Below are 19,837 nucleotides of genomic sequence, written 5' to 3'. Positions count from 1 at the left end.
GAAGCTAAGAATGATGACTTGCGATTTTGTGCAAATTGTGCTTGCTTATGACCAGCCCTCAATTCCCCACCCCACACTTTTTCTTGCTCATGCAGGACCAAATCCAGATGATGAGGATGGAGTGCTCGGAACCAGAAAAAGTCTTCTACATCAACCTGGTCCTGTAGTACTTTATGGAGCACAATAACCTTAATGTATTGCATGGAGAAGCTTCCTGGAAGTTGACCTGTTTGTTGATTACATCCATTGCTGGCAGGATGTTATTGCCATCTTTATCTGGCTCACCACATAGGATGGGTTGTTGTTTTTTGCAGCACTACAGTAGGACTAAAGGACATGATACTTTATTATTCTGTATTTGGACCCAAAAGATAAAGAGCAAGAAACTGACACCACAGCAAATTAGGGTACTACAAAGAAGAAAGGAGATGAAGTGCATTATCAGACCAGTCTCAAAGTTTGATAAGGTAGGGTGGATTAGACATAAACTACTTTACGGTGCAATCTTATACATGCTTTTCTGAGGGGATGGGGGGTGGGGAGAAGTCCTGCTGAACTCAGTGGGACTTACTTCTGAGCAGACATGCATAAGACTGCGCTATCAGTCTCTGGCCTGTGAATTAGATGAGAAAATGACCGAGCGATCCATCCATGTGACTGGAGTGTTGATAGCCTGATGGCAAAGTCAAGATAAATGTGTAACATTATTTAGACCGACAAATGCAGTTTGTCACTGTAAAACAGATCAATGGTTTCCAAAATTAAAACATTCTATATCTGTCATACGTTCTTATCAAGCGTTTTCATGAGTGTCAGGTGAGAGGCAAAGATGATGCAGAATCAAACAGATCCAGGACTGGAGAAGTGTTAAGTCTCTCTGAACATTGCACTGATTTCTGTTTGGATTTTTAACTTTGGTAAAAGAGAGTACCATCTCAGTCAGTGCTACCATTTTAAGATTTACCACCACTGCAGCTCCATACAGTTAATTTTACTGGGGAAGAGTTGCAGAGGCTCAGATCTGTCTAGAAACAACACTGATTTGGAAGAACTTTCTCATAATCCTTGATCTGTTAAGACTGACTGTAGATACTCAGTGCAGGTCAGGTAAAAGTACTCTGAACATGCTCGGAGACACTTTAAACTATTTTATTTAACATGTTGGAGCCCAGGCATTGAAAAGAGGTGCCAGGGCTGAGCCATAAAACAAATTCACCTCTGGTTTTATTCCTCCAATCTGTATTTTTTGATAACGTCACTATGGTTGCACAAGGAGCAGTGATTGTTTTCTTCAGTCTCTGTTTGTCCATAATAGGTGGCATGCTTGCAGCGAGAAGTCAAACACAGCTTCCCTCCTGAGAATGATCAGAGTAAGCACAGAGAAGAAAAGCCTGTGGCAGACCAGTGCTCTAATGCTGTACTTCTTATTCTTTCAATATCTCTGCCAAAACCTAGGAAGCCGTCTATGTGGGCCTCAGAGAAACAGCACAAATTGCTCCTTGGCATGGTTGCTACAGGCACCTATGCCTACCACCTTCAAAAGTCATCATGGAGCCAGATCTTGTGGGTGAATATGAGGTGGGGGTAAACACAGAGAAGGAGTGGAGAGATAGATAAAAACAGGGATACAAACAGGCAGTGAGTGAAAGGCAGTAAAGGAGAATGGAGAAGGTATTTGACCCCCCCTTCCCAAAAAAACCATCATATGAGTAAAGTTTCATCTTGGCCAGAGCCATCTTTGCCATTAGGCAGACTGAGGTAGCTGCCAGAGGCGTCAAAAGCCCCCAATTGGTTCAGAAGTGGCACTGGTATCGGCCCAAATCATGTGAGATCTTGCAGAGCGTGCAAGATCTCATGGAAATCAGGTGAGATTTCATTCACAATTGGTACTGATGCAGAGTGAACGGGGAAGTTGTGTTGGTCGAGGCAGCCGCAGCAGGGACGGGAAGGGCAAGGCAGCACTTCCAGTTTGACCTCAAGCGGCAAAATGGGATGTGCCACTGCTTCAGAAGCACCCTTTTTGGAACAATAGCACCCACAGGTGGTTACCAGCACCCAAGAGTAATTTCACAGTGGGTTCAGTCTTTGTCCTGCAAAGGCATGGCCTAGAGGTATTTCTCATCCTCTGCTTTCTCTACAGTTGCTGTTCTGGCCCACGGCCCACATCCATCTCTCCTACCTGTCTCTGCTTATTTTTACATTCACACCACAGGCGGCCATAAATACTAGGGTGGCAAACACATTGCGTTCTCTGGCTGAAAGTGCTGCCTCGGCCATTTCCCCTCCCAGATATGAATAATATCCCTGTGACTTAATTCGAGCAACACTGCTATGTCCTCTACAGCCCTGGAAGTCACAAAACTACCCAAAGGACAGTACAATGCTGACAGTGTGTGGGAAGTCTGTGTGTAAAATAATATTCATTCCATAAAATTGCTCACCTGAACATTAGTTTCTGGCTTCACTTGGTACCCAGTAGAAGTGGGACATTATTGTCACCTTTTTGCCCATATTTATCACCATTTCCTGTGGATCCAGTTCAATATATCTCCTGGAAAGTAAAGAATAGTATCAATATGAATAACAATTAATACACTACCATCATTTTTATTTAACAATATTATTAGTAAATAATAGTGAGGTGGATATTTGCCGAAGATAAAGATGGGAGGTGACATTTTATGTGTAATACAGCAATAAAATAAAATAAAATAAATCCCCTGAAACACTAATGCATTTTCTTTCAGAATCTGAAAAGTGGAAATTTGCTTGCTGGGAACCATCATTTCTGATCTAATGGAGGTTGGCTATGATATAATTCCTGTTACAGAGCAATTGATCAAACTATGTATTGGTAGTCACCTCAGCTGTACTTCCTGTGAGCAGAAATTACTTGCAAAGTTTTGTATAAAGGAGAACAAAGCTCAGCAGGTTAGTTCAAATGAAATGTTGTCAGAGGTCAGCACTTTCTCCAGCAGGAGCTATCCAAACATTCACATTGTAATTTCCATTCTCCATTCTGTTTCTCAAATGTCGCAACAGAGAATTGCTTCTGTGAGGTGAATGAAGAAGAGCCAGGATAGAGCAAAAGATCATCAGTGCATTTGTACATGTACACCTTCTCTTCCCAAGCAATGAATTCTATATAGATAGTTTTTACTGGCATCCTGAAAGCATTTATTTTGATTATTCCTGGTGCCACAATGCATTTGGAATGTGAAAATACTGCTGTGTCTTTAAGTAAGGCTGTTTGAGCAGATAGGCATGAAGATGATCTAGTGTGGAATGTTTGCTAATATTACTATAAATTACAGTGGTACCTCGGGTTACATACGCTTCAGGTTACATACGCTTCAGGTTATAGACTCCGCTAACCTAGAAATAGTACCTCAGGTTAAGAACTTTGCTTCAGGATGACAACAGAAATCGTGCTTCAGTAGGAGGCCCCATTAGCTAAAGTGGTGCTTAAGGTTAAGAACAGTTTCAGGTTAAGAACGGACCTCCGGAATTAATTAAGTACTTAACCTGAGGTACCACTGTACTATAAATTTTGAAGGAGAGCTGAATTTTGGTTCACGTATTGATTTGGTAAGTACAAAGCAGGTACGTTTCCATTAATATATGAACTCAAAAAATTGTTCCATCATTGCTAGTTTTAGTAAGATTGAGCCAAATATGCATCCCTTTCAGGGAGATGTTTCATCTCCTGCAAATATTGGATCTTTTTTGCACAGTTACAAAAGTGGTAGAATGTTGCTGTTATCCTTTCTACCCATCAACACTCAGCACCTGGGCAGATGGTCACTCCAGTCACCAGGTTACACTTCCACACAACTCTGGGATGTATTTATATGTAAATTATAGTAATTATTTTAGCATTTGCTTTCCCACAACTAAATTAGCATATGCATATTTTATGTAAATCTCTGTCCACTTTCGTCTTCTGTTTTGGTGGCCCCCCTTCTAACTATGACTTTCCTGCTGAATCAGAAACTATGTACGTGGGTTTATGGTTCTCAGGACTGGATCCCTATCCATATGTACCCCCCCCCCCAGTCTGATATTTGGGATGGGATGGGATAGAATGCATTAATTTTTAAAATATACAATAAATTTTATGAACATAAGAAAGCTCCCTTATACTGAGCCAGACAATCTAGTTCTGTAGTTGTCTACCACAACAGTCAATGTCTCTCCAGGGTTTCATCCCAGCCATAGCTGGAGATAACAGGAATTGAACCTGGGGCCCGACAGATGCACAATACATCCTCTACCACTGATCTGTAGCTGTTCCTCTAACAAGAAGCTTGCAGTTGCATATCCGCAAATAAATCATTTGTCCTGCTAAGATGCATTGATTGAGGAAAGTGACTTGCCAAAGTGTGTTGGTAGACATATTGCAGAAACCCTTTCTCCATTCACTTCAGCTGTACTTTCACTAATTACGGCTTGAAGTAAACGGAGGAGGTACAATAACTCGACATATACCCTGAGTCTTAACATTTCACACTATCTTCTTGTTACAAAACATCCTTAATATGAAAAATCCCATGTTAGTTTGAACATAATCTATACTATATGAACTTGACCTCACATTCTCTAATTTCTTTTATGGTCTTTTGTACACTCTTCAGTGTAGATTAAGTATTTGGGGAGAGAAAGATGTAATAAAAAATGAATTAAAATAAAGGAAAAATCTGTGCAATTTAACAGTTTTCCTATACCGCATTGGGTAAATGCATCTTAACTGTTGTTTTAAATTACCTTACACACACACACACACACACACACACATTTCTTTCTTTTGACTTGTATCCCACAAGGAAGTGGAAAAGAGCTAGGAAGTAACAGGAACCTTAGGAATAATTGCTTTTAATTAGAACCAATTTCTAACACATTGTAGAGGAGATGGTAACAAATGCAAGGCAACAAAGTTATTCCTTAGAAAGCTTAGAAGGTCATCAAAGGTGTATTCAGTACCTGCCCAATTTGAAATGCACAAAGCTAATTGCAGTTCACCAACCCCATCAGTCCTGTATGGTGCTTTTTTTCTTAAAAAAAATGTTTAGAAGTACTCTCATTTCCCTACTCATATTGAAATACTGCTCCTCAATGAGGCCACACCTAGATTCACAAAATGTTTAGGGGTTGCGTCCCCCTGCATCCCCCCCGAAAAAAGCACTGGTCTTGTATGAGATCCATAAATCACATATTTTTCCTGCCTTCATTTGACTGTAAAAAAATGGGGTTGGTTGGGGAGAAGGGGAGCCAAGAACCTGGCAGGCCACAATACATGGGCTGGTGGAACATGTCTAGTGTTAAATCACAAGTTGTGGTGAATGTTTGGTTAGCTCAAGGTGAATGTTATGTTGGCTCAATGATTTCTCCTTCGCAACAGAATGTCGTCGTCCCCGTCCTCCTCCCACATATTGGAAAACAACACCATAGCCGATAGCACCATTTACAGTGAAGAACAGATAAAAAACCCATTATCTGCTTCCAAAAGCTAGGGTAAACAGGTGTATATTTTAAAGAATCAATAGAAAATATGATGTGTCATATGCACTTCTATGGGGAGAGAGCGCCAGAGTTTGGGGGCCCACCACAGAGAAAACCATGTCATGAGCCAATACCAGCACCATCAGACTTCTATTCTTCTTTGGCGATCACTCGTAGATTGTCTTCCATAAACATGGTTTTAACAATGAATCCGTAAGTGACTGTGGAGGCCAATTCTGGACCCACATGTCCTTCCACAGTAGGCACATTGGTTCCCGGGCTGGAGTCGATCACAGTGTGGATTTGCCAAGCGTGCCTTCCTCTTAGCACGTTTCTCCCTTGTGTTCTGAGTTTGAGTGTCTTCAAAGTCCATGTCACCTTTGGTAAAGGCTGTTCTCCAACCGGAGCGCTCGCAGGCCAGTGTTTCCCAGTTGTCAGTGTTTATACTACATTTTTTTTTAGATAAGACCAACAGCACTACCAACAAGGCCTTCTCTACTGAGCACCTTGAATTGGGTTTAGAAACAAATGGTGAACCAGTACAGATGCTTCCGGACAGGTGTAATGTGAGTCTGACTGGATATCACTCTAGCTGCTGCATGGTACACCCTTGATGTCACCTATCCCTCCAAACAAGGGCAGCCCCACACATTCTATCAAAATAATCTACTCCAGAGATTCACAGGGCATGGAGTGTAGTAGCCAAGGTGTCTCAGTGTAGAAAGGACCATAGCTGGAAATAGGCACACCTAGCCCATAAGGCCTTCAGTGACAACACTGGGTTCAGAAGTACCCTGATATGACACACCTGTTCCTTACAAGGGAGTACAACCTCATCCAGAACAAGTTGCCCCACCACCTCCCAGATTCAGGAACTTAGAATGTATAACATCCCTGTCATGCCTACATTCAGTTTCAATTTGTTGACCTGTATCCAGTCCATCAGGGATGCAGGTGGTGCTGTGGCTTAAACCACAGAGCTTAGGACTTGCCGATCAGAAGGTCGGCGGTTCGAAACCCCGCAACGGGGTGAGCTCCCGTTGCTCAGTCCCTGCTCCTGCCAACCTAGCAGTTCAAAAGGACATCAAAGTGCAAGTAGATAAATAGGTACCGCTCCAGCGGGAAGGTAAACGGTATTTCCGTGCGCTGCTCTGGTTCGCCAAAAGTGGCTTAGTCATGCTGGCCACATGACCCGGAAGCTGTACGCTGGCTATCTTGGCCAATAAAGCGAGATGAGTGCCGCAACCCCAGAGTCGGTCACGACTGGTACCTGAAAACCTCTCCTGATTCAGACAGTACAGAGAGCTGGGTGTCATCCATATACTGAGGACACCTCACTCCAGAATTTCTGATAACATATCCCAGCAGCTCCATCTAGATGTTAAACAGCCTGGATGACAAGAGAATCCCGTGGTCAACAGTATCAAAAGCTGCAGAGAGGTCAAGGAGAATGAGCAAGATTGCGCTTCCCCTGTCTCTAGAGCCTTCTGGGAATATTTATTTAATATTTCTCAAATGTCAGAGATGACTTTGAAATCTTTTCTCATTCGGCATTATCTCACTATACACATTCGGGAGTTTCTTTTTGGTTGGTTTTTTGTAGAATGCACTAGATTCCTTTGGGATCACGCAAGAGAAGTTTTGGAAAAGCATGAGATTAATTCCTGCTTTGCAAATCATTATCATTCTCCTTGTGAATGTGAAACCCTTCTGTTAAACCTGGTATTTATGTTCTGAAACAAAGGACATGACTAATCACAAGGGGTCTCCTTGTTGCATTGTTCCAGTTTGTACTCCACTTAACAGCATTCCAGATAACATCATGTCACTGAATAGAAATGAAACTTTCCTCAGAGGAAGCCAGCAAGCTTCGATAATTACATTCCCTTGATAATGGCATCTGGGAATCTTCGCTGAAACAGACTTTCTCTTTTCCTCCTACAGGCATTCTCATTTCCACAGAATCGATAAGTAGGAAGACCAAAAACAGACATGTGGATTCCCATCAGGCATACCTATTCTCACCCTCCTCCACAAGATCCTTTGAAAAAGATTCAAACTGCCTCCATTTTAAATTCATGACTACTTTTTTGGTTTTACCAAGGCTTTAAATATCAAGTCATTAGACAGAAGGAAATAGTATGTTCACTTTCCATTAGCTGCATGCGGGCGTTGTAATAATGAAGTTGCTCCTTGTGGTAAAGCCCCATGCCTTTCAAAAGATTTTTTTAGGTGATTGGCTTCTCAGCATTGATTTCCCCACAGCTCTTGGGACAACCAGAGAGCTCTGGTTTTGGAGAGGGAGATCCAAGGGATTGCTGTGGTAACTTCCATGGCCCTGCAACAATTGCTTGGGGGCAGTTGGGGACAAGCTATCGGAGGAGCAGGAAATGGCTCAGGTCCAAATCCATCCTGGTGCTCCAAGATGCCCCCAAAGCAGCGAGAGATTTAGACCAGCCCAGGAGTTGGCTTAGATCTCTCACTTCTCACTTCCTCCCAATCAGGGCTAGCCAAAGACATTTCAGAAACTGAGGTGAACCACAAATTGGTGCCCCCTCCCCTCCCACTAGGGAAGAAGGGTTGAGTGAAGATCTACATCAGGAACAAGGGGGGAATATATATCAATATCAGGAGTGGGAGGAGATCAGCAGCACCTCCTATTCATCAAGAGGCCACTGTAGAGGCTGCATGGGGGGGGGGGATGCCGAAGAGGTGGCAGATCCTGCCTCCAAGATCCTGGCACCACGGCAGCAATAGCAGGCAATGCATTCCTTGGAGGCTGGATCTGCTGCCCCTATGGATCCTACTGCCTTATAAATGGGTCCCTGTGGAGCTATTCTTTAAAAACCTATCAGGCACATCTCATGCCAGTACTAGGTGAATATGAATTGAGTTGCAGTCATTCAGACTAGCCCCCAATCTAATATCAATATAAATGTTTGTGAAGAGACCTGTCACTTCCGCCAATCTTAGCCAAATCGTGCCCCCATAATTTTTTTAAAATTGACTGGGCTCCATTCTATAAATGCTAATGATGTAACCAGGCATGTCCAAAGTCCGCTTTGGGGGCCTAATTCAGCCCCGCCCCCCTGCCCCGCTTAATCTGGCTCCTTTGGCAGTTTATTTATTGGGGTCAAATCCTAAAAAAAAGCTCAACATCTTTGGTCGGCCCTCACACATGTTCACTTCATCAAATCTGGCCCTCTTTGAAGAAAGTTTGGGCACCCCAACACATCTACCATCTTTAAAGTACCACAAGTCTCTTTGTAGCTTTTGAAACGGCCCTTGTTTTCAAAAGCAGTTTTCCATGTTGCCTGAGGGGATTGTTCAGGTGACAGCAAGATTGCGAAAGTCTTATTATTTGTGGTATTTAGGATTCACCCCACAGCTCAACAGGGCATGAAGGTGGCGGCTTCCCCTTTGCACAGCTTGCACTGGTTGGCGGTCCAAGCGCTGTAAAAGATGTTACCTGAGATTGTCGGAGTGCCCCAATCTATCAGATCACGACTGTGAATAAGAGGGATTTGCACATAGGCTCAAAAATTAGGAGGTGTGACTGTTGACAAACATAACAGGCAAGGCACTTGTTGCAATATGACATTTATGGGTGCCAGCAAGTCTAAATGCACTGCAGTGTTATGCTTCACTGGGATGCTGCTGCTTACGCATCTTTGCATCAGAAGAAATGCAGGCAGCTCAAAATTAACTGAAAGGCACAGAACACAAAGTTCTAAAATGGCTGAATCTCAGGCAAAAATTCTAGCTCTGTTTCCCAGCCTGGTGCATTCTAGATTCTGACTGGCACAGCTGGGAATTACAGTACAAAACATTAGGAAGGGTTCAGATTGAGGAAGGCTGCTTTAAACACTTAACCTGTCTGTTCCTGAGACATATGTCCAGGACCATTGTTTCATCAGCCCTACGGTGCATCCTGGCCTGTTAAGAAAAAACTCCTGCCATCTTAAAAGACTCCTCTAATGAGGCTGCTAAATCTTCAAATGGGGTTTAAGAAAATCAAGCATAATGATTCACTTTATTGTTATTTATTGTGCATTTCACAACCTAGAAAATAAATTCTTCTTTCCTAAAAAGAGACTTCCTGAAGTTTTAGTGGCTGTGAATTGTAGTCTTGATCTTAAAAGGGGCCCTTTTTAAATTATGCTATATCCCACTGATTCATTGTGAGAGTTGAGCACATATTCATCTCCTTTCCCACTTACTTTGAGTAGAGTAGCAGCACTTACTGAAGTACGGATGGCTCTGAGTTAATTTATCTCTGTTATCAGGAATGGAGCTTTTGCAGCAGCCCAATAGACTGCACTATGGAATATTATTTTCAATTGCTCTGTTTTGAAGAGGGAAAAACACTTAAAAGCACAGCTTTCTTGGCATCTCTATTATCCCGAACATCCCAGAGATTTGCTCCTTGCAACTCTCTTTTCCAATCTCTTGAATATAGTATTAAGGAGCTGGGAGCAGTGAATATCATTAATGGGTGACAAATATAACCGTAACTCCTTGTGAGTATATATGATGAGTACGCTTTGTGAGTATATATGATGAGTACCCTTTAAAAGGGACAGAGGTGTAGAGCCGATTTAGAATTTGGATGTGGGGAGCTGAATCTGCTGGTGGAGTTCCCAGAGCTATGAAACAACCGGGCCTGCCTCATCCCATTCTCATGGAACATTGTACAGAACAGCTGGGGCTGCGCATGCTGAAGCCTCTGGAAAAAGTTGAAGCATAGCTCAGTAGTAGAGTAGTAGCACATGCATTGCATGCCTAACTTCCTAGGTTCAATCTCCTGCCACCTCCCATTAAAAGGATCCCGTGACATGCTTGAGACTCTGGAGAGCTGGAGATAGAGCAGAAAATCCTAGATGGGCAAAACAGTCTGAAATGGGTTGGACTAGATCATCCTTTGGTTCCTTTCCAACTCTATAGTTCTATGAATTTGTGGTATAAAACTTATTCTTATGTTCGGATCAGCTTTTAGGTGAATTATGTGGAAAGACATCCAGCTTCCCCCACTCCCTTCCTCTTCTTGAATCAGAGAATTGTGTGGGATAACCAGCATGCTTACATCCTATTAATGCATGAAGGGGTTAATACCATAGAGTTAGCTGCTATGCCCGGCTTAGCTATGTCACTTCCTCTTACTTTGGGAGGAAATAGGCAACCAAGCCTATTGTTCACCCCAGTCTACCTGATAAGCCTAACACGTGAAAAGCGGCATAGCTCTCACCAGTCTTTCTTGAGTGCTTATACTAATAATCTGTGAACTTTTACCACTGTAACTAAGCTAAGTTTTACTGGATGTGTACTTTTTTTCTGACTGCTGTATGGAAAAGCACACAAACAAGACCTTTGAAAAGTTGGTAAGTAAACATTTTTTTAACAAGTATGTGGTCTTTTCCTATGCTGGGGAAAGAGAAAAACTTTGGAAGGAACTTGGAAGGAAACATTTTCAAGCTCTAACAGGCTATGTTTCCATGCTTTAGTTTGCTGCATATTTTGTGACTTCAAATGTGTGCTGGTGTTCTCTCACCAAAGAGTTCTTGCCTCAGACTTGGATCTTGGCATATAAGGAATTATTAGAGATAGAGACAGAGATGGTAGAGATAGAGACAGAGCCAGCAACCACCACACACAGCAGCTGCTTATGAATCCAACTAGAGACACAGGCAGAGCACTGAATGTGTGACTTAATGGCCTTCTGGTAGCATAAAAAGCAATAAAGCTCTCCTCTTCTCCCCACCCTCTTTCTTTTATTTCTCAATAAACTTTCTGCAGCCATCTTGAAGAACTCAATGCACTGCTGAAGGCTGATAGAAAGGACACTAGTCTACATGCAGTTGTAACCAAGCAACTCTAAAATAAACCTGTTATCTCATAAAGCAAAGTCTGAACCCAGGGTCTTATTTCTAAAAGTCCAAGACTTCTGAGCACACCACCGGACAGCTAAGAAACATTTTGAAGTGGGAACGTTTGATGGTAGAGCTTAGGAAAGCTCTACCAGCAAACTAAAGGCTCACACCCCAAACAGCTCACTAATGTAGATCTAGTGGGATTTGCTCAACATGCTTTATCTCCCTGCCAAACACCCTACATTACAGCTGTAATATTTATAAGGTGAGTGAATTAAGAGTGCCAGCAATTCCAGAAAGATTTAGTGCAAAGCAGCTAGCAAACAAGCTAATACTATTCTAAGCAAATATTTATTTTGTATCAACTGAGTAGATCTCCTTGCTGCACAGTAGCAATGATTCTTTATGCCATTTTGTTGGAGTCAGGGGGACGGCAATCAAGTGTAGATCATTGTTAAGGTCTCAGATAAGTGGCCCTGATTTACTGTTGGAGTGGACTTACCTATGACTCCCATGTAATTGCTTTTTTGTACTAAAGTGCCTGCAGGCTATCTTCAAGACATTTTCTTAAATAAACGATGGGTATTTCTTTTAAGCTCCTGGAATGCTTTCATTAAGCCTTGTACAGTTGTGGCCTAACAACAGTTTAAGGCAAAAAACCTGAAGAGAGAAGATGATCCCTCAAGTTGTCTGGAAGTGTTTTAAGCAGCAGTGAAGGAGGCAGTAGTTGCATGCAAAAGAACCAAAACAAAACCCCAGGTCCATGCCTTTCTTCCTACAGAAGGCTTTCCTAATTGGATATGAGCAACAGCATTTAAAATGAGTACTTAGACTGCATTTCTAACCTCACTTACTTGGGAGTAATCCACAGTGAATTCAATAGGACTTAACTTCTGACTACCACATGGTTAGGATTGTATGGTCATCAGTAGGAAAGGCTTGACCTTTTGCCCTTTGAATGGCACTTAACCTCCCCCCCCCCCATTATATTCCTTATATTAGGATACTGTGGTGCGCTAGATGAAGGCCAACAAACCAAGAGTGAATTCTGGTAAGACACAGACTCGTGGGATGAGCAGTTGCAAGGGCCAGCATTTGGGAGTCCACCAGTTTTAAACGGGGTTATTTTCCCTCTGAAGGAACAGGTATGTGATTTGAGGGTGGGTGGGTGTACTCTTAGATTCATCTTTGTCACTGGAAGCCCTGGTAACCTCCATGTTGGAGTCACCATTATCAACTTACATTGGTCCACCAACTATGCCATGATTCATGCACTGGTAGCCTCAGTAATGATAATGTGCTCCACATGGGCTTTCCTTTGAGACAAGGCTGGAAGCTGCACCTGTGCAGAATGCTGAGGCCAGATTGTTGATTGGGCACCTGGATGCACACATATTACATTGTTGCTGAGGGAACTGGGACCAATTACCAGCCAGCAAAATGTGGTGGGCCAGTCCTGGTGGTTTGTCTTGATAGTGTATACACAGCTGGTGTGTCTCCTCTGAACTGCTGCATAAAATTAAATGTGTGTGTGAGAGAGAAAGGGAGGCAGAGCAGTTGAGTCACCCTGAGCTCTGTTTAGTGGAGGAAAGTAACCCAAAGAAAACAAGCTTCAATCTAAATTTTCTTCACCTTTGCCTCTGCCCGGGAAGCCCTCCAGAAGTCAGGATTATGAAAGGTAAATTTGGATGGAATATTTTGGCAGGGCTGTCATGTTTCATTTGCCAAGCTTTAAATTCTGATAGTATCACAACATTGCCTGTGTAAGGAGTGAGAAGGGGTCACACACACACACACACACACACACACACACACACACACCCTGTCTACAGTTGGAAATATGCCGCTGCTTCTTCTTCTTCTTCTTCTTTTTAAATGGGTTGTTTTCCAGTACATACAAATGAAAGCTAAGGAAAGAGGCAGAGGGTGAGAGTTCTTGCTTGCAAAAGGGATTGCCATACAATGTTCTACCTCGACCAGTTTTTCATGGCTCTCCCATTAGCTATGAATGAGTCAAGGGCAAATGAGTCAAATTCAACTTTTAGTAGCTGTGCTGTGAATTATTTTAAAGATAACACGAGTTATGAAATGTGTTTTCTATTTGAACCATTACATGTACTATACCTTAAACTGTAGCCATGCAAGTGTTGTTTATAGAGATGGGTGAGAAATTAAGCTCGGTTCACATTTAAAGGGGAGCCTGCCTAATTCACACTAATCCTGTGCAACCACACTTCTCTGAATTTAGCAACCCAGTTCTCCAGTCAAGTAATGTGTACAAAAATGTATATACCAAGATAAAGTATGCAAATAAATGCATATGTATTAGTGAAAATAATATGCAAAATGCATGACATTAGAGGAAATTGCTTTGCAAAACTGCATATTAGAGGAAATTGTGTATTGTGTATGTTTAGGAGAAATTAATGCTAAAATAGTGGTGATTTTTTAAATTAGGACTTAAAAAAAAAACTTGATGTGGAAATATGGAGAATTGACTGAAAAAAAAAATGAAAGAAGGTGGAACAGAGCAATTTGTTCATCCTTACCTGTTTTTGATTGTGGCTGGCAATAAAGTTGTTGTTCAGCATCCGTTTATGCTTGGCTTATTCTCTAAAATAAACTGATGTCTTGATGTGGTATCTTTGCATGAGCAGAGAGATTTAAATGTCAGGGCACTTCAAGTATGCAATTGCTTTTATAAATTTTGAGGTGGGTAGTGTACTTGGAAGCCTGTATGTTTGGATTAGCTCTTCAATTGTCTACAGGGACAGAAATACTGGTGTAAGGATCTAACACTTATATCTATGTGCCTGATTTTATTTTAAAAGTAAATTAAACTCAGTGATCTGACAGGAACTGCATCATGCTCACATGCTTTTGAGCAATTTATATCTAAAATGTAGGCAGAGAAACGCTCTTAACTGTATTTCACTACTGGTTACATTGAATTTTTATTTGAAATTTGACAGGAGACAGATGAAAGTTGAAAATATGGGAAGGGGGAAAGGATAACTGACAGGATTGATCAAAGGGTACAGATGCCTAATGCCTGTGTATTGAGGGCCCCTGGGAAGAAGTCATGTCTGACTGAATTGATGCCCCATGTGGCTACCCAACATAGCAGTGGGTCCCTCTTGTAGCATACAGAAAACAGAATTATATTGAAAATTACATTTTAAGTCTGGGCTGTGTTGGATAGAGTCTAAACCCACTCCATGGTGAGCATGGCTTTTTGTCCCATCTATGTCTGTATTTGTAACACCGCTTTATTGAATCTCGTTAAATAAGAACCAGAGGATTGACCCAAAGTCTGCTTCAGCAGCTGTTACAACAGTTTTTAACAGTCTAACCTCCTAGAGCCATTGGTGGAAACTGGTTCTTGTCATGGACAGCTGTGTGGCAAGCAGGAGTTTGATATAAGGATGCCCCAGCATAGATATTCAGTCCTGTTGAAACTCCCTCTGCCATGCACTTGTGGAATGAAGAAGAACCTAGCAAGAAAATAAGCAAGCAACTTCTGACTAGTCTTTGTTGCAGACAGAATGCTAGGCAGTCAGACTGACCCCCCCGCCCCCCCCCCGGTAAGATGCAGTATGGCTGTTTGTATATCCTTAATCTCAAGGAGACAATATTACATAGATTTTAAGGTTACAAAATAACTGAATACGTAAGTTGCTGCAGTCCATAATTTCAAGCGTTATAGGAATATGAATTTGTAGTGCTTGCTTTTAATACAAGGCTGGGTTTACAGTGCATTACAAATTTTAATCTGAGGCAGAGAAGTCTTCCTTCCTTCCTTCCCTCCCTCCCCAACTCTCCCACCAAATCAATTGCCAGCCTTGCTACAACAGTAGTTGCTGTGGAGATAGCGGTGGGGAGTAATGCTCTGAGCATAGGGTGACCTGGGAAATGTAGTTTTTCCAGGGCATCTGACAGATTTGTCTTGTACAGTAATTGCTGGACCAAATCAAACATAGGGGAGTTCACACAATCCCTAGTTGAACAGGGCAGACCTCTGTCTGCTAATTTCTAGTTCTTAGCTTGTTTATGTGGAGCAAGCGTGTGTAACTGAACTATGTGCCATTTTCAGAAAATGAAAAACTGTTTTGAGAGAGGGAATTTGGAGAGTGGAGGAGGAGAGACTTAGTGCCACCTTCTCCCACAACTCTGAATTCTACTCAAAACAGCTTTTCATGAAAAGAAAAGGAAAGAGTGGTTTCATAACTTCTTTACAACAAATTACTAAACAACCTTTCTCCAATTTTTTTCTGGATACCTTTTATTTTCTTGCATTGTGCTACAATCTTCTTCACCTGGGTTATAGTTCTAAGACACATAGAATTATATCCAACTAAGACATATTCAAAGTAGACAGGTGTATTTCATTGAGGTCTACTCTTAATATGAAAAATGTTGGATATTGCCCATTAGATGGCCAGAAACAACTGTGGATCTGTTTAAGCCAAGAGACACTATTGGAACTAGATGTGCTGCTTTCATGCAATGCTTTTGTGTGATCATTTTGAGGACAGTTTCCTCATTAACCAAGAGTCTGCAAAGAACATCACAAAGCTTGCTTAGAGAAAAAAAAAGTTTGCTTTTAATACTAGAATGGAGCTCCCTGACTGCCAGAGAAGCCATCAAAACCCAGACAAATAGATTCTTCCAGTAAAATATAAATTCTGTTCACAAAGCACTGTTCCAAGAATTGTGCATTGACCTATCAGGCATGAAAAATCAAAAAATGCAATTACCACCTAAAAGCTTCAGAGAATCTTCTTAATATTTCCCAGCCTGTTGCTCCATCAGCCAGAAACAGACACATGCTTTTTCTTCATCTCATAATGCATATCCAAGGGGAACCCACACTAAGACATCATCCATAAATTGAACTAAATTGCTGGAATGCCACTAGCCAGCAGACAACAAGTAATAAGGACTGTTTGATAATCACATCCTATTATGGTGTCTGAAGAGCTGCTGTTCTTAGACATATCTCACTAAAGCTTATAAAGAACATTTTTGGTTGTTGCTAATATTTAGTAGTATTGAGGTAATAGGAAGAACTTGACCAAGTGTGTAATTTATGTGACAATTTTGGAGCAATAAAATGCCATACAACAATTCTCGGCTACATGTAGTGAAGGGATCAGGATCATGCTCATCCACCCCACTGCTGATGTTCGTTTGTTGAGTGGTCATATTTGCATAGTCAGCTTTTGCACATATGTGTAGAGCCCATCTGTGTCTTCTGTACTCAAATTTAGGGTGTATAAACTGCACATTTGGGATCTATGTTTCTTGAGCTGGGCATGCATAGGCCACCATAGAAATGTAATGGTCCAATGTGGGAAGGTACAATGTAGGAAGTTACATCACTGGGGAATGGGGCAGGAGAGTGTGATTCCAATTCTCTAACCATTTGCAGCCTTGAACAACTACTTAGAGCTATTGGAAGCTATAGCAAATGGTGGGTCTAAAGCAAATGTTGCTTGTGACTGACAGCCGGAACTGAAGCTTATTTACTCAGATATCCATTCATTTCAGTGAGACTTACTGCTTAATATGTGTACCTAATAGTACTGCTAAGCAACTTGATCCTATACTCCAAAGGACATGCAATTTGACGTGCATAAGGACATGTTCAATAGGACATGTATAAAATTAAAATTTAGTCATATGTAATGAGAAATCCCATGTAGGGTACAAGTGTACACAGGCCTCAATATTTGCTTTGTATATGTACTTGATTTTAAAAAATCAGAACTGTTCCCGACTCTTCTGTGCACTGTCCACATCAATCTGTGGTTCTGGTTCCAGGCTGCTCTGACTGAAATGAAGCTCTGTTTTCCCTGTTCACTGTTAAGGAGAATCTAAAAATGGCTCTTTCTCCCCTTTTGCAAAAAGCTGGTGAAATGTTTAGGCACATAAGTCACTCCAGAGTGGACTAAGCCTGCCAAATTGCAGGTCCAGAGGCTTTCGTGGTGGAAGTAAAAGGGATTTGGCACCCGTAATCCTGACTGTTGGCTGTTCTGTTGTATAAGATTGCAGCCTGAGTGGAGATGTTTCTACATCTTGACGCTAAATGCATGCAGTTAGACAAAGAAATGTCCATACTCTGCTTCCCTTACACCCACCCAGCCCAATCACCCCAAACCAGATATCAAAGTTGCTGAATGTATTTTAGTTGCAGCTTTTCCATAACAAATACAATTGGGCTCATTGTGAACTTAATTGTTCTCTTCAATATTCATAACTAAAGAAAACTGTTATGGTTATGGAAACTCTTATATCCTGTTTCTGAAGGCAGTGCTCTGATTAAACATGCATAGGATTAGCCTGCTTCTGTAACAAATATATGTTAGAGGGTATGAAAATCCCCACAACCAACATCAATAGTTAGCAACCCATTCCAAAGAATTCAGTCTTCTTTTTTTTTGCAAGGCAGATAAGGTTTTCTGTTACAAATAGAATTCTGTAGGCATTTCTGATATATATAGTATTGATATTATTGTGTGCAAAAAGTGTATGTGTGTTAGTCAAATGAATAAGCAACCCTAGCTGATTTATATCTCTATCCCAATAAAGAAATGCTGAATTGTTAACTAGCAATGGGATTTAAGATCTGTGTTTTACTGCTAGCAGTAGAAATGACTTTTGCTAGAGAGAAATGAGTGTTGTTTATCAAAGGCAGTTCAGTATGCTGGTCCTTGTTAGTTTATCTGTACTGTCAAGATCTATGGTCCACTATGCACTGGGGCCAGTTATAGGGTGCTCTCTGGTTGCCATGGTTGCCATTTGCTGGTAAAAGGCACAGGGAATAGAAGAGCACACATATTGGGGACATCAGTGAATCCAGAGAAGAACGGAAATCAAGGTGGGAATAGCCAATGTTTGCTTATTGGCCCCATGTCTAGAACGGAAATCAATCCAGGAAATACTATCAATATTCACTGTTGCTGTTGCTTCCAGTCTGCAAATGATATGTAACTTATAATACCCCTACCCTATTTGCATTGTGTTTCCTTTGCACTGAAATTAATGGAGAGAAATAATGTAATGGCAACATAATTTATGGTAATTAATTACACGAGTTATGACATTTCACCACAGCAGACAGAGTGATGAATAACATAGTTTTGGGCAGGAGATGAGCTGCAGCAGAAAGAAGCAGTGCTGCTTGCAATGAATACAGGGCAGAACAGAAAATGATGCCTTCTTACTTTCCTGATGAACATACATTGGATCCATGCAGATTTCTTGAGGCAGTGTATGAGCATCAAGAAAGCTTTTACCTCTGTGGTGGGTTAGTTCTCTCAAAGCCCAAGGTCTTACTAGGAGATAAAACAAAAAAAAAATTCCTTCCAGTAGCACCTTAAAGACCAACTAAGTTAGTTCTTGGTATGAGCTTTCGTGTGCATGCACACTTCTTCAGATACACTGAAACAGAAGTTTCCAGGCCCTTCTATATAGTGAGAAGGTGGGGAGGGGTATTACTCAGAAGGGTGGTGGGAATGGGTGATGGGCAGATAGCTGTGATGAGCCTGTTGACGACTCTTAACGACTGCAATAGGTATTACAGGAAAAAGCAAGGGGTGAGAAGGTGAAAAGTGGCTTTGTCATGTATAATGAGATAAGAATCCAATGTCTTTGTTCAGGCCAGGTTTCTCCATGGTTTTAAGTTTGGTGATAAGTTGCAATTCAGCAGCTTCTCTTTCCAGTCTATTTCTGAAATTCCTTTGTAGTAAAACAGCTACTTTGAGATCTTGTATAGAATGTCCTGGGGGATTGAAGTGTTCTCCTACTGGTTTCTCTGTATTGTGATTCCTGATGTCCGATTTATGTCCGTTCTTCTTTCTTACTAGGAGATATTTAGCTCTGTGCGATTACAGAAATGCTAAATAGGATCTGGGCAATCTTATCACAAAAATAGTGTATGTGATTCATGACCACCACTGTAACTGTCTACAGCAGATCATCTAAGTTTGCAGACAACTGCTATCCATGGCTATTAATGGAGGCAGCTAGGAATGGAACCTCCATACATAGGGGCTATGTATATCAGATTGTCATTAGCTGGCAATGAGAAAAGGAGAACAGCAGTGATAACTTGCTTCTTAACTTTCCTGCGTCATTTGGCTGGCCCCTGGAGTCAGAATTCTAGCCTAGATAGACCTTTGGTTTGACCTAGCCAGTGCTTCACCCCCCTAAAAATGTTTAAGGGTACTCTCATTTTCCTCATTTTCCTACTCATATTGAAATGCAGCCAAACTTAGATTCACAAAATGTTTAGGGATATGTGTACCCCTGCATACCCCTAGAAAAAAAGCACTCGACCTAGCTAGGCGATTCTTACATTCTCACAGGATCTTAAATTGGCTAGGCAGTTCTTGTGTGACCATAAAATATGACCTGAACCTTACTTGCAACATTGCAATTAATTTATATCTCCCTTGAGATGAGTTTTT

At 41.5% G+C, this 19,837-nt stretch overlaps 2 long non-coding RNA genes across 4 annotated transcripts in view; both read left to right on the top strand.

The window, feature by feature from the left end:
* The first annotated feature begins 271 nt into the window (after positions 1 to 271).
* On the top strand, positions 272 to 3,210 carry LOC309374202. The gene is made up of 3 exons (XR_014170397.1): positions 272 to 467; positions 1,316 to 1,370; positions 2,748 to 3,210. It is a non-coding gene; the product is annotated as an uncharacterized lncRNA (long non-coding RNA).
* A 330-nt stretch (positions 3,211 to 3,540) lies between these two features.
* LOC309374177 overlaps positions 3,541 to 19,837 on the top strand; it is a 72,652-nt gene continuing 56,355 nt past the window's right edge. The window contains exons 1-2 of one of the 3 annotated variants that reach the window (XR_014170374.1): positions 3,541 to 3,588; positions 7,444 to 12,511. This is a non-coding gene — a long non-coding RNA (uncharacterized lncRNA). Of the gene's footprint in view, positions 3,589 to 6,768; positions 12,512 to 19,837 lie in introns of those variants that run through there. The other 2 variants (XR_014170375.1, XR_014170376.1) reach the window with 2 other exon arrangements.

Source organism: Podarcis melisellensis (genome assembly GCF_964234715.1).
Source record: "Podarcis melisellensis genome assembly, chromosome: 1".
In the NCBI taxonomy this organism is placed as follows: domain Eukaryota; kingdom Metazoa; phylum Chordata; class Lepidosauria; order Squamata; family Lacertidae; genus Podarcis; species Podarcis melisellensis.
This window is presented reverse-complemented; position numbering and strand designations above follow the sequence as displayed.